At 39.2% G+C, this 15,361-nt stretch overlaps 1 long non-coding RNA gene across 1 annotated transcript; it reads right to left on the bottom strand.

Moving 5' to 3' along the window:
- Positions 1 to 1,161: 1,161 nt before the first annotated feature.
- LOC136992259 (uncharacterized) lies at positions 1,162 to 14,243 on the bottom strand. The gene is made up of 3 exons (XR_010884394.1): positions 14,179 to 14,243; positions 11,921 to 11,982; positions 1,162 to 1,434 (listed from the first exon to the last, which is right to left on the bottom strand). It is a non-coding gene; the product is annotated as an uncharacterized lncRNA (long non-coding RNA).
- Positions 14,244 to 15,361: the final 1,118 nt, after the last annotated feature.

Genomic DNA, 15,361 nt, shown 5'->3' with positions numbered 1-15,361 from the left:
CAAATACCTCTAAGCCTGATGCATGCTCTTCAGGGCCAAACTGTGAATTCTTTCCCTTAGATTAATGAGATATCAGTCACATAGAATACTGTTAGAGCCAGTTCTGTTTCTGCAGCGTGGCTCTTGAATCAAGTAGGACCTCATTTCCCAAGCAGAAACCAATGGAATGCTGTAGGAAACTGAAGAGGTCAGAATCTGTTATTCCATGTGCTTTTTAACCACTGCTTGATCTGCAGTTCTTACAAGACCAACTACCAGAATGCTTCTGTACTGTACCTCTAAACAGGTCCACTGTGATATCTTTCCTTAGGTATCTTCGACAATCATAAGATGATGATATCCAGTGTCTGTGATCTTTGTTAAAAGGCATGCACTTACCTGACATCAGGGTCTGGGTTGCCAGCAACTCTGCACTCCAACAATACTTTGGTTCCTTCAGCAACCTCCTGGCTGCGGAGCTTCTGAGTGAATCGAGGTGCTGAAGACTGATTCTTGTCTATGTTGATGAAAGGTTGGCAAAGGACCATTTCACTCTGCTGAGTGATGCTTTTCTTTTCAAAAAAGTGTTGTTCTCCATTGAGATGAACTCCAGGTAATTTTGCCTCAGGCTCAGTCTCTTGAGGTGGCGTGTCAAAATCCAGGTTCACTGAGGTACTTATCATAGTTGATTGTTTTTTCTTAGGAGACAGGTACCCACTGTCTGGAGAAGAAGAGTCTCCATCAGGACTTTGGCCTCTTGCCTTTGCTGCTTCTCTAAATATAGATGACAGTTCCTCAATGAAAGTGGCAGCTTTGTCGCACAACTTGTTCCTGAAAGGAGTTTCTCCCTGGGATGCTGATTTGGATTTTGGGCTTGTCTTGGGCACACTTGGACCACATCTCTCTGAATGTTTCAGGCTTCGAATAAAGCTGGGACTAGCAGTTAGCAAAGGTGAGGTGCTTGCTTGCTTCCTGGAGATTGTAACAAAACCAGTTGCTGTTTGAGGTGAGGTGGGCAGCTCCTTCTGATTCTCTGGGAGAATGTGAGCTGCAGCAGATGAAGTCAGACTGCTTGCTTGAGGCCTCCATAAAGCATTTTGCTTGTGCAGTTTGGTCTCCCTGAAAGAAGCATTTTCTGAAGGGCTAGAAAGAGAGGTGTTGAAATAATGAGTGAATTCTGGTACTGCATTCTGATCCTCCTTCACGGAATTGGCAATGGCTTTCCAAGCTATGTCAAGGCTCTTACATATCTCCTCCTGGGTGAGGAAGGCAGAGAGTTCATTTGAAAATTCCCCATCCTGTATGTCTGATAGGGAATCACAGAAAAAGTCATGTGAGGAAGAAGCTTTTGATATATTTTCTGGGTATCCCTCATTGGTGCTTCTCTCTGCACAGTAAGCCTCTTTCAGCATTAAAGAAATAGGCAATGCCTGGTCACAGCTTCTGTCTTGCATGCTGGAAGACACAAATACAATTCCTTAAACTTGTCAATAAAAAAAGGCCTGTTATATCTTGGTTCCTATAAACTGGACACAAAACAGGGAGATGAGCAGAGGCCTAGTGGTGTATGGAATACTTATCGTGAACCTTGGTTTCTATTTAGAATGGGCCAGAGCTGCAAGTTATCTAGGTGGAAATGAGAACTCTTAGGTGTGAATTTTCTCATGCATCATTCAGACCTAGAAAGACATCCTTTCTCTGTACGCTGGCTAGCACAAGCTCACTTCTGCTTGACTGATCCGAGTGATTTATTACTTCACATCACTGCTATTACCCTTTGCTTTTTCTGTGTTTTAGGCTTATAATGATTTTGGGAATATATTTACATTTCTCTCTCTAGCATTGCTTTCCAGATTATTAGATACTAAACTATCAAATTCCAAGAGGAAAATACTGTGCTAATTGAAAGCATTATGAGAATCAACATAAGTGCCAAGGATGTTTGAATTAAAATTCCCAAGTTATCCTTTCTGATAAATGTTGACAATGTATTTCACAATATTTTACTTTTTGTGTTAATGTTTTTAACATTTTTGTTACCGTTGGATATGATTTAGTAGCGTTCTTCTAAACACTGATGAGTAGAATACCAAACTACTATGTGCTAAGTGTACAACAACACTGAAGAAATAGACTTCATGATGTATGTATCATCCGGCACCCCATGAGTGTACAATGTATATTTTGTACCATCCTCATAAGGTACAGAAGCATACGTGGGCCCTCCAGTTTCTCCTCACATTATTTTAAAATCAGAATGAGAATTCTCTGCCTCTGTAAAGCCAGCAAGAAAAAAGACATCAGAGAAAGCTCTCTTGTCCTAAGGGAAGAATCTGCCTGAAACTCCATTTATTGAAATTTATTTATCTACTGGCCACTAGATTGTGGATAATCTGGTCTTAAAAGTAATTGCTGCTGTTGTAAAGCATTTAATTAAGTTGAACATCAGTGTTTTCAATTATCCTTGACAAATCTGTTCTTATTACAATAACTTCTATGAGATTCATTCTGCACAAGTAAATTTTTTAAAAACATTATCTTTTTCACTTAATACTCCAAAGTATTTCTCCAGTGATAGATAGATGGCTTGACACTCATGAGATGCACTCGGATGCATTTTACATCAGTTTGCACAAGCTCCAATTACCTTTAGTCACTTCACTGGGGCTTACCCAGTATGTAGTCATTAACTGACGGATAGATTATTTGAATTCTTGGCCTAGCATATGCATTTCTTGATATCTTTGCGTGCCTTGCCAACAGATTACAACTCATCACAGAGAAGTATAAGAGAAAGAGAAGTATAAGGAAACCAAAATGCTCTAGAATATGAAACATTTTTATAGAATACATTGATAGGCTTAGGCTTTGCTGTGATTACACCTTTCTTCCTTTTTTCCGTGTTTACAGGGCAACAAATCTAGCAACCATGCCAATCTATTGTCAACAAAATCTAAAAAAGCATATACAGTAGAACTGACTACCACAGAGCAGCTTTAGAGAATGAATCTGAGAAACCAAGCAAACAGTTAGTCTAGAGGCTCAGCTGTTAGGGCATAAACTGGATGAATGCCAGGGAACGAAGGGTTAAACCTGAAGCGTTTCTGTCTCCAGAATGTTGGTTATTTTTCAAAACTTTGTATTCAAAAAACAAAGATGCTAGTTTATTATTTAGATAAACCTGTTGTAAATATCTGTGCTTCAATTGATACCTTTATTCAAATCTGATTCACGTTGGTTCCTAGCTTGCTCACATCTCAAAGTGATATATTCCATATTCAGATAAACTTCTCCTATTTCTACCCTGTGCCGTTCTGTTGTTTCAGTGGGTTGTGGGTTGAAGGACGATTTGACCTATTACCATCCATCATGACAGGATGATTAAAATGAATATATTAGGAATGAGCACTTTTCCTAACACTGAGTTTTACACTGTTTAGTTGCTCGATAGAAAAAAAGATAATGGCAAAGCATGTTGTAATTTTCAAAGCTCAGTGTCTTCAATTAGGCGAATCAATCTATAGCTGGGTACTTAGATAAAGTGAATGCGTTTAAACATGCCCTGGTTATTGGCAATTTCTAGTGCCGATTAGCTCTCAGTGAGATAGGTCTGGTGCCTAAAAATTGATTGTATGTCCAGCTTTAGATATCTGAATGGAAGCTTATAGTATAAAGACTTTTTTTTTTCAGTCACATTGTAATTTATAAAACCACTATTCTTTTAGAGCAACTTGTAATCACAGCAAAGTAGAGGTAAAATATCGCTAACCCTATCAAGTAGCATATAAGAACATAATGAGAAATATCTAATGCTATTTCTGGCTTCTCCGCGTTAGACTACAGCATATTTATAACAGGTCTCATCATCATTACTCACTAGGTAATGTGCAAAGCCATATACTATATCATTTAAAGGCACAAACATAAAATACAATATTGCATGCAGATAAGAGTGTTTAGCTTTACTCCGGTATTATTATATTATTATGTATAAACTATTTATGTGGTCCAGTTTTTATATATAAAAAATTATAAGTAAACATATTAAAATATCAAAAATTATTTTAATATTCACAAAATAATACAGATGCTCTAATAAATAATATGGAAAATAGTCAATTCAAAATGTTTATGAATTCAAAATGATTATGGTTACAATCCTCTTAAAAGGCATTTGAATAATTCATCAAATTAAGGCATCCAAGAGATAAATAACAAAATATGGGAAACAATAGAAAATCAAAGGATTCATTTCAAGAAAGTATAAGCATCCTGAATTAGGGGAAGCTGTGCAAAGAAAAATTATTGCCTAAAAAGTAACAACCTAAAGCCAACATGTTCAAAGAAGTAAAATGAAGGAAGAAATATATCTAATAAGATTTTTAAAACAGAAAGGTACTCATTTTCTCCTGGATTTTGAAGTCCTACACAATTATTCCTCCAAGTACAATAAATTAACTTTAGCAGAAAACATAAAACAGACCTTATAATGAATAGGCCAGCATGAAGAGTTTCAAATATTATTAATGGCAGGTTAAGCTGCCTCCTTCCTTCTTTGTTTAAGAAAGCTTAAAGCTGTTCCAGCTATTCACTAAAGACTGGTTGGTCCTCAGTAAGCATCGAGAAGGCTGTAGCCTGTGAGTTACATCTGTCCTCTGCGACTATGTAATTCTTACCCCACTCATCTATATTTGGTAACTGAACTCATGTTTCAACCGACTGCTACTATCTGGAATTCCAGGAGAAGGAACGTTAGGCCTGGAAGTGACATGAAGTTCTGTGCACTTGGGACTCAGAAATTCAAAGAACTTAATCATTTAAATGATTCCTTTTCATTGCATTTAGCACAGTATTTCAGACTGTTTTAGAATATTATTCTGGAATATTAAAATGTGAAATTTACTTATTATTGAAGTGCCTATATCCACAAGGAACAGAAAACACAGTGTGTGACTTAATTATGGAAAAAATAACTTCTTTATATGGCATTTTGCCTTAACCTATTTTTTTGACAAAATTATTTTTATGACAATAAATAAGAGAATTGGCTTTCTCTACTAAAAGTAGTTCAAAACTGATAGCTTTCACGTGTACCTTAAAATCTTCTAAGAAAAGAAAAAGCTTGTTTAGATTTATTAGCATAAAGGATACAATTTTGTGCATAATTTAATGGAAGATAATTATATATCTGTAATCATACTACACTGTATATATAAATTTAATCATTCATTTTTAACATCTTGAATGAGGTAATCCTATCATCAGAAAATAAGCATGCTCAGAAATTACACACACAAGAAAAAAAAACCTGAAAAACATGTATGCCTTATAAAGAACCCAGAAAATGCACTTCTGGTTTCTATGCCCATGAGTAACTGCAGTCAACTTTCGCCTACTCTCCTTGCTAAGGAAGTACTTTCACCTCACCAAGGACTCCTGTGAGAGTTTTGCCTCAGGAAAGAGAAAATTTCTGTCAGAAAGCACACCTGTGTCTTTTTAGGTACATCATTTCCTTTGATACTCACTGAAAGGAAAAAGTAAGTATGAAGACTGCTGGTTTAATCTCCAGACTTCATCACATAATTTCCAGAAATACAAGCAATGTGTGGGTAGGATTGTTTCTGCTGGATAGCAGCCTATTTGGAGAAGTCAAATTCTCTAGAGTAAATAGGAGAAGCTGTACCTCCAAGAGGAAACTACAGATTTCTGTTCCTTCTGCCAGAGTCCATTATGTCTGCTTTCTTATTTAAATTCTTTCTGTGGGCTCACACTTCTTAGCTCAAGGTATTCTAGATATTGCCCAGAATTTATGACTAAAGTTTGTTTCTTGGCAACAACAGAAGCGCAGTGGACCCGCTGTTGTGATAAAAGTGCACAAGTGGCCCGTGGTTCCCTATTGGGCCGAGCTCACCTTCGTGGGATTCCAAGTGTTGGTATCACACATTTTATTTCAGTGGTTAATACAATACAGTGGTTCTTTCCATCTTCATATAGGCAATTACTGTCCCCTAATCAGAGTTTCAACAGATTCACTGTTGGATTACAGATAATATTATCTTACTTCACAATGCACACTGACCCCATTCTTATGCCTTGGGATTCTTACCTTGTTATTATGAAATTAATAGAAAGGACTTTATTACAGGACTTTATTCAGCATGTCAGATAAGAACAGAATCCTCATTCTAAAAATTCCAGGTTAAAAACTACACAATAAAGGAGTCGGTCATCTACCAATTAACTACTATACGCGTAATTTTTAAGCAGTCACCCCTCCAAATGGTATCCAGACCCTGCGTCAGGCACCCAGCCTCTCCACTAAATGCATGAGAGCTAGGCACCTTGGACTGAGAGCCAAAAATAGCCAGCATATAAACAGCAACGAACTGCCTTGGGCTATCTTCAGGATTTTCTACAGGGAGGGGGGTGAATGAATTCCTAGTTCTTGGAATTACATGTTTAAATTGTCATTTCTGGGAAGAAAATATAGCTGCCTGGAGACACTTGGAGATAATTTTTAAAGGAACAGAGCTTTTATGAATACAGTTGCACTGTTGATTTTGTGTATATCAGGTATACCTATTACTTTTTGTACAGCATAGTGACAGAAACACTTGCCCAAAAAGTGGAAGATCTGGGTTCATTCTATTCCTAGTGGCTTTAAGAGTTAATGAAATATTGGTCACATCTCACAAACTTATTAGGGTAAGGTTTTATGTAGCTGTATTAAGCCATTAATCAGATTTCTACAACATCTTTTTACGAAGATTTAGGGAATGCTTATATTCTTTGGTCTATGCCAAATCTTTGAGAGACAATTTCTGATCAAGACCTTTCAGTTTTATTGCAAATGTAATGTGCATGCTCCCTTCTAAAGTGGTAGACAGTAGTAAAGCACTACCAGCAAATGCCAGTAGACTAATATTTTGGAACAATGACACATTTTGAAAGATAAACATGTGCAATAATATGCAATGATGTAATAATTTTACATTTACATGTAAAATGTAAAAATTAATAATATATAATGCAAATAGGAGAAAGAATATTACACGATAGGCTTGCTCCATTCCTATTGCAGTATTGCGGAAATTCAAGTGACGGAAAGAACTCTAGAGACATATACTTTTCACTATTGCTAGATTTGGTGGGGCATAGCTGAAACTATATTAATAGTTTCTAATACTAGTCAGCCTGAAGTCATTCAAAACCTCATGTCACAAACTATAAAGCTATTCTGGGTGTACAAGCTTTCCTTTCCATCTGATGAAGACGTTACACTATGCAAAAGATTTTCAGCGTTAACTGGACTATAAAGTAAATCTAATAATAAGGACAACTCTATACCCTAGTATTTATGCACTTAACTGGGAGAGCAGGAAACCTCTATTATGGTCCCAAGATTATTTTGTATCTTACTGTAAATAGCTACAAGATCAAATACAAGTAGACAGGCAATCCCCTTTCCAAGAACTAAGCTAAGTGTGTAGACTTCAAATAACTTTGCTTCAAGGGCTGCTCCTACTTTAAGGAGGAGAGGCAGATAAAACCCCCTTCACTGCCCACAGAATCTTCTAGTGATTTCAAGTTATAGATACTATTTTTCCTTCTACTTCTATTTGAATCACACCATATCTGATAGTTCAAAAAAATTCTGGTCACCTGTGCTTAAGTGCAATGGGTTGTGCCTTGCTGTAGATTGATGCCATCTCCCTCAGCATGCACAGTAATACAAACACGTTCAATTTTGCCTGTAAGGATATTTGTAAATTTGTTACATGGCTAGAACTAATCTGTATTTTCTATAGCTCGGTTAGAAGAGGGTATTGCAAATACCTACAAGGACAGTGTTGTATGTATATGAAGGTGTCAAAAATAGTGAAATAGCCAAATAGTGTCAATGGTACTCAAACAACATTTTTCTGGAGTTTCTGGAGACCCTGCACGAGTGGAACTGGCACGCTCATACAACTTCACTTCTGTTAGCAGTGGTATTGGTAGTTAGTCCAGAAGAAATACAACAGTTGTTAAAATAACATGAAACCTGTTTAAAAAAAAATAGTAATAATAACTCACAGCCATCTTTTGCAGGATGTGTTATCAACAAAGTGGCTGAGAGGCTGCAGGTAGTAACAATTCAATAAACTTAAAAATACCAAAGCATTCCAGAATTAGCACAGCTGTGACTAGGAAAGTCAACCATAAAATGGAAAGCTAGTAACTCGCAAAGAACTAACACTGTTTCTTAAACTGGGGAAGGCTGAAGCTTCTCCATCTAAGATCTACTGTATTCGAAACTTTTGCTGAGGCAATGTACACCACATTGAGAAACCTGTAATTCAGCTTCCCTTATCTCTAGGCTACTAGAGCACTCACAGAACTACTCTATCTCAAGATGCCTTATTTTTTAATCTGACACTAGACAGTTAAAAACTGAACTGATGGACAAATTGTCACACCCTGGAGAGCGTCTTCAACATCCCCTAAAAACTCAAGGGAATTTGGCAAGGAATTTGAGCCCCTGTGTGGAGCGACTAACATGCTTTTGCATCTGGGGCTATCAGGCAGAGCGTGGCCTCACGGTGCACAAACAGGGAGCAAAGCTCTCCGCTGCTTGCCAACAGACCCCAGGGAGCTCCTTGTGCTGGGGCTGAAGGTGTCTCCGCCGCAGTTACCTGAGAGCTGGCCGTCCCCCGGGCTGGGAGGCGCGGGCAGGCGGCGCCAGGCCCCCACCGTTCATCAGACTGCCTCGAGGTTCACCACAATGTTCCTGGGTCTGCCTTTGGCCTGCTTAAGCCCTGCCAGTCACGGGCTCAGTGGCCCAACGCTGATGGAGGAGGGTGAGGAGGGGTGTGGCGGCCGCCCCTCTCCCTGTGAGGGCCCCGCGAGGAGGGCGCCCGCTGCCGGCTCAGGGGCGGCGCGGCTGCCTCTGACGAGGAGGGGGGGACGCACACCGGCCCCTCGGGCAGCCCCTGCGGGGGACGGGGACGGAGAGGGCCGCCCCGCCCCGCCCCGCCTGGCCGCGGCGGCCGGGAGGGCGTCGTGGCGTGTGGAGCCCCCGCCGCAGCCGCTCAACGGCCTTGCGGGCGGCCGTTGAGCCGCGCGCGCGGAAGGGCCTAACCGCCCCTGAGCTCGGGCGCCTCGGGGCCAACGGCCGGCCCGGCTTCCCCCGCCCGCGGCCGAGAGCTTCCTGGGGCCGCTGTGCCCTTCCCTCCTTCCTCGCCTCAAAACCTTTTTTTTTTTCCTAGCACGGCTACAAAATGGCCAAGGAACATCTGAAACACCAAGTAGGCTTCCTGTGTAGGGATTTCCCAGTACTTTTCAGCAAAAGCATGTGTGAGGTAAGAAGTTTCGCACATCAGATTGTGTTTGCCTCAGTAGAGCCTAGCCTCTCTAGAATTTTCTTTACCCCACTTTGATACTACAATTTTAATGAATTCGACTTACTCAAAACATTTAAAATAATATTAAATAATTACCACGTCTTTGTGCATCTGTCAGCTCATGAGGGGGTACGAGAGGGAGTGTGAGGGGATGAGAGTTGATAGACGGGCATGTTTTACTTCTAGTAATTGCTGAATACAGTGTTTAATAATGAAAATGCAATGCCTAAAAAGTTAAAAGAACCATTTTAATTGAAGTTATCCTCTTTCCCTGATGGCCAGGATTTTTCCTGTTCCTGTGAATCTAAGCCGTCTCCCTCCTTCCTTCCTTCCTTCCCCACTCTGGAAGATCTTGTCTGCAGTGTCAAACCACCTCTGATGCCGTTTCATAGGTGCTTGGGAAGTCTTGCTGTGGAGTGTGGTATCAAACTTCTTGCCCAGGGTCTAGCACCTATGTTGTCAGGTCCTGCAATATTCACGCCTTTCCGATTGAGAATTTTCCTCAGAACAGAGAATATGCAGAGATGATCTGGTTTAAAGGTACCGATATTTTTGCAATAGAAGTCTTTAAAAATCCATACCAACTAGGCTCACTTCCATGCAGCAGGCCTAGAGAAGACCTCTGCAATACCTAATGCCATTAAAACATTCAAGGCATATTGTAGAATGGTATTAAAGTACAGGAAATGAGGTGCCAACAAACTGTGGAATTTAGTATATACAGCTGTGAAAAACATAGTTGCCTGTATTTGCTATGGGAAAATGGCAGATGTTGTTTAAGCACAAAAACCAAGAAATCCTTTTCATATTGAATAAAGAAATATATGGGAAGTGAGTGAAAGGGAACGAAGATCGGGGTGATGCAATGTCTTGAGAATGAAATTTGAGCACACAGCAGTATAACTGAGATGTTTGTAGAAAGAAAATAGAAGTCTTTTGCACAAAAACTACAAAAATCAATTTGAAAATTACTACAGTTGCTAAAATAGTCTATAAGAAATAAAAAACATAAGAAATTTAAGCTGCTTTTTTAATGCGTTAGCTCAGTGTAGTCCTACACAATATTCTAAGGAAAAAAGTGAAATAAATTATGACTCATTCAAAGTACTATAGTGGAAAATCGGTGTTGTAAAAGTAACACCCTAACTTAAACAGACTCACACTTTCTACACTGTAAAAGAAACAAAACAAACCATAAGCGTTAGGTAGATATTTAAATGCTTAGACTGTGCAAAACAGAATTAGCACTAATCTAGTTCCTTTTCTTAAAATTAAGAGTTTTCTTCTGAAGGATTCAACATTCAAGACCGTAGCTGTAATTTTGTCTTGTTTCATTTCACTTAACCACTTCAACTGTTACTCTTCTCTAAGTTGATTTTGTTCTATATTCTGTAAACATTGGTCGTATTTATATATTAATTGTAAACTAATTATGGTTGTTCTCACTCCCTGTAGCATATCTGAACAGTGTTACCCATCCCCTTAATCCCCAGTGTAGTATTAAACTTTTGCTTAAATTTAAGTATGTGCTTCAGTCCCAAGTCTCTTAGCTGTTATCTGTATACCTCTGTGAAAAATATCTTTCAAACAAGTCTGATAATTTTTATAAAAACTTTTAGCACTTACGCCTGCCATAAAACTCATGGCAGGGCTGTGAGAAAACCAAGTGGCATCACGTGGTATCTTTTTCTATGGTATATACTAAGCATTTGTCAATGTAGTTCAGTTAGAGTTTCCATCTGGAAAATGATCTCCGTTAGATTAATTTTAGCTGCAAGCTTATAGTGCATATTTTACATGTTTGTATTCACAGCCAGTCATGTACTCAGATTCCTTTTTAACATGTGAAATGTGTTTGATCTGAGCAGGCACAGACAGCACTAAAGTTCAATAGCAGACTAAAGCCTCTGTTTTTACAAAGGGATTAACTTTGAAAAGTGAATGTGCCTTTTTCAACAAACTGTTTCAACAAACTGCTGATCTCTAGAAAAATAAATATTTAGTTCTCCTTTTCCTTTTATGATAATATTGCTTTACATTATTTTACCTTTTTAAAAGCTATTGCATGCTATGTCTTTGGATTATGCCAAATGAATTCCTGTGCTCTGTAGGAAGGCTCTGCCTGCCACCTAAAAACATAGCTGATGCGAGATAAGGGTAGACAGCTGTGTATTGATGCCAGAAGTCATAGTGCTAAACAAAGACAAATATGCAAGAATGTGACATGCATACTTCTGAAGAATGAACACTGAAGGAGAAACGTTAACAGCGGAAGTAATCAGCTGTCCAACCCCAGTACAGTAGGACAAAATTAAAAAAACAAAAAGTAGAACACAGCTGGCTAGTTAGAATGAACTGCTGAGAGATTTGTCAGTCACTAGCTTCTATTAGGGAGACACTTAGCTCAGGAGTATTTTTGGAAAGAGTTTCCATGGAGTTGGAGGGACTTCAGGCCTTTTGCTTTTTTCTGATTGGCCAACAGACAGGTGCTGAAAAAGGTGGTAGCAGAAATATCCCAGACCTGGTCGATATCACATAGACAAGCAATGGGAACTTACTTTTTGTTTTGTGGTAGGCTGTATCATGTCAAAATTTAACAGAATTTTTCCTTTCTCTCTTTCTGAAAGAAAAGAAAAGTGTTCAAACTAAGCACCAGATAACATCAGTTGAAAATATGACAACTTTTGTTTACAACTTGGGAGTGGTGTATTGCTCTGTAGCACTCATTTCATGGCTTAAAACTAATACAGTATGTTTTCCCTTCCAGGGTGAACTGTTCTACATACTTCTGATTTGCAAATACATCAGCTGTATGTTCAAAGTGCCCATGTCCTTCAAACAGAAACTTATTATTCCATTAAAAATGAATTGAATCATTTGGTTTTAGAGGTAAGTCATATAGCAAGCATATTATTTAAAAAAAATAGGTGCTTTTAGGAGTAACATAAAGGAGGCCTCCAGAGGGGGGGAAGGCAGCACCCTTTCAGAGGCAATGAAGGCTTGTGTCTGATGGCATTAAGAATCCTTGTATTTGTTCTTTTTGGAGTCAGTGTAGGGAGTTTGGGCCCCTGAACTGGATCCACTGTATTTGTCAAAAGCAAGCGTTAGAATTTTGACGGGGCATTGATTTTATATGTATAATAAGTACACCCCTCTTCAGGCATTTACAGCTTTAGAGTCAACAACTAAACATTGTGGAGGTACAGTCTGGATACTGTGGCATTGATGGACTGGAGGAAAGGAGGTCCAAGGTTTTTAAGTAACACAAGCTGTTAAATGTGTTCTTCGTTTAGGCAGGATCCAAAAATCTAGCTTTTTCCTATTCCTAAACAGTGAAAATTCCTGAAAAAAATCCTAATAAATTGCCAAGACAAATTCTGTGTACATTTAGAAAGCAATGATGAAAAGCTGGGTAAAAATATATTTCAGTCATAACGTGGTATGTTCTACTCACCACCAAACATGAAAAATGCCTGATAAGGTATACACGCCTCCCTTCCTGACCCATTTGATAAGCTGGTTAGAATCAAGATAAAGAGGTAAAGTATGCAGTTGCCTGTAGGTGTTTTTTATATGCTTTAAATTCTACAGCATCAAATGTGCACCTTCATATTGGATATTCCCTACCAAAGAAGGGACATTTAATTCTAAATTCTTTTATTTCATAGTTGTTGAATGAGATGTTATTTGCGTTTCATATTTTACACAGTAATTTTCCAGTCCTTTTTGAAGCTGGTGGTATTAGCCTAGAAAAGGGAGCAAACTAATTAATGAGCTAATGAACTTTGTTTAAAAGGAGAAACATAACAGATATGTTACTCCTAGTATAAAATATTCAATCGGTTAGAGGAAGAACGTGGACCTGGAAGGAAGCAGGCCTGAAGAGCTAAGACAACCACCTTTTAATGAAGAGTGTGATGCAAGTATGTGTATGAGAGGTGAAAGCCGTCAGTGAGACAGAGCTGTGAGAGGGCCACAGAAACAATGATTCATTCACCCAGGTGTAATACTAGAAACAACAATTTGAAACTGTTCTGAAGACAGTTGCTGTCTTTGTTGTCAAAACTTGACAGGCTCTAGAGAACCTGTACTCGAAAGACTGGAGTTTTTATGATGCTTTCACAAAAGGGTCTGAAATTCTAAAATACAATATAAGTAATCAGATATATTATTTGCTTTGAAATTTGTGCAAGAAGAGTAAAATTTGGCTGTAACCAGCAGAAATTAGGTAATAGATCTGTTACTGAACAATTTTTTGCAGTAGCATTGTCTCATTGCAGAGGTTACACAGTTACATATAGAGGCAGGTCTGGTGTGCGAAAAAGAAAGATCCATCAGAGCCAATCAATCTAGACATCTAGACTTTACTGATATAAAAAGAGAGAGGGAGGCTGGTTCTGTAAACAAACCAAAACCAAGCTCCTTTATTCCATTTGCTGTGCCCCACCCCTTCCCCCCATCCTAAAGTAATCCAAACAGTCTGGAGAATTAGAAAGTTTGTGCTGATATGAACAGTTTCAGAGAAAGAATTAGATATCTTTTATACAGAATTAGGGTAATAATTACATATAATATATCATTGGAAAAAATATATACACACATACTACTACAATTTAATTGAGGAATTAGTTAAAATTAGTAAAAACTTTCATGTCAAAATAACTGTATTCACTGTATGAGACTGTATTGCACAGTTTTGTAATTGGTGGATATACAATTTCTATGTAAACAAGCCATTATAGCACATTCTTATCTCCATTATAATAAGATTATTTTGGACTATACCTTCTAAATAATAAATTGAAAGTAATCTTACGAGTCTCTCTTAGGAATTGAAAGTTACAACTTCCACGTCCAAGAGTCTTTAATCACAGGGTCAGCTGCTCCAAAAGCCCATAAAAGTTATCACCTCTTTCTTGCAGGCATAATTAGATAGGTTCCTGGTTAACCAGGAACTCTCCTTATCTTTCTTCTGCAGGTTGAACAGTTGATGTTATGATGTTTTAGCAAGCAGTGAAGCAGATGGTTTCCTGTGTAGCCAGTTTTATGCTCTTCACTTTCCTGGTCACTTGTACCAGTGTGAGAGTGAGTTTCCAGTTTTGGGTGTTTCACAGAAGAAGGAATGGCAGAGGCTGTGCTTAGGGCACTGGTTGTGACTACTTGGTTAAAAGAAGGTTTTGTGAGGGACTCAGGACTTTGTAAAGGCTGATAACATGAAAATGAGGAAGGAAAGGGCTCATTATAAAATGTCAGAGGGCGTATATGGGTTCCTGCTAGCCTATGGATGCTTGCTTCTGAAATTACTTTGATTGAAAGTTGATTTCTGGCAGAACAGAAGAAATACTTTGCTTCCAATATTTAATATCTTTTTATCTGGAGACTGTACAGCTCCAGGAGTCCCAACCCCCTGCAGCAGTGGAGTTGCCAGAGGGCTCTGTGCCGTGTGAAACGGTACATCATAACATCGTAGAAGAAGGCTGGGAACTGGTCACTGCTCGTGGGAGGAGAAAGGCTCCTACTCCTCCTGAAGACCTGAAGCTGAAGAACAGGTTTAGTGCCCTCCAGGATGAGGAGGAGATGGTCATGGCTGCAAGGGAAGTACCTGGGACAACAGACCCTGTGCCCTGCCGGAACACCCGGAAAAAGCGGCGGGTGATTGTTGTGGGGGACTCCCTGCTACAGGGGACGGAGGCATCTATCTGCTGACCTGACCTCTTGTCTAGAGAGGTTTGTGGCCTGCCGGGGGCTCGTGTGAGAGATGTCATGCAAAGACTGCCAAGGCTTGTCCACGCTTCGGACTATTACCCACTGCTGCTCTTTCATGTGGGTGCTAATGACACCAAGGGCAAACTGGAGACCATCAAGCAGGATTTCAGAGCTGTGGGGATGGTGGTCAAGGGTCTGGGAGCCCAGGTCATCTTCTCCTCAATCCTGCCAGTGAGGGGGATGGATGAGAGGAGGAGGAGACGGACTTTCCAAATTAACGACTGGCTGCGCCG

The sequence above is a fragment of the Apteryx mantelli genome, chromosome 5 (genome assembly GCF_036417845.1).
Source record: "Apteryx mantelli isolate bAptMan1 chromosome 5, bAptMan1.hap1, whole genome shotgun sequence".
NCBI classification, from domain to species: domain Eukaryota; kingdom Metazoa; phylum Chordata; class Aves; order Apterygiformes; family Apterygidae; genus Apteryx; species Apteryx mantelli.
The sequence above is the reverse complement of the archived record's forward strand: the minus strand, read 5'-3'. Positions and strand labels throughout refer to the sequence as shown.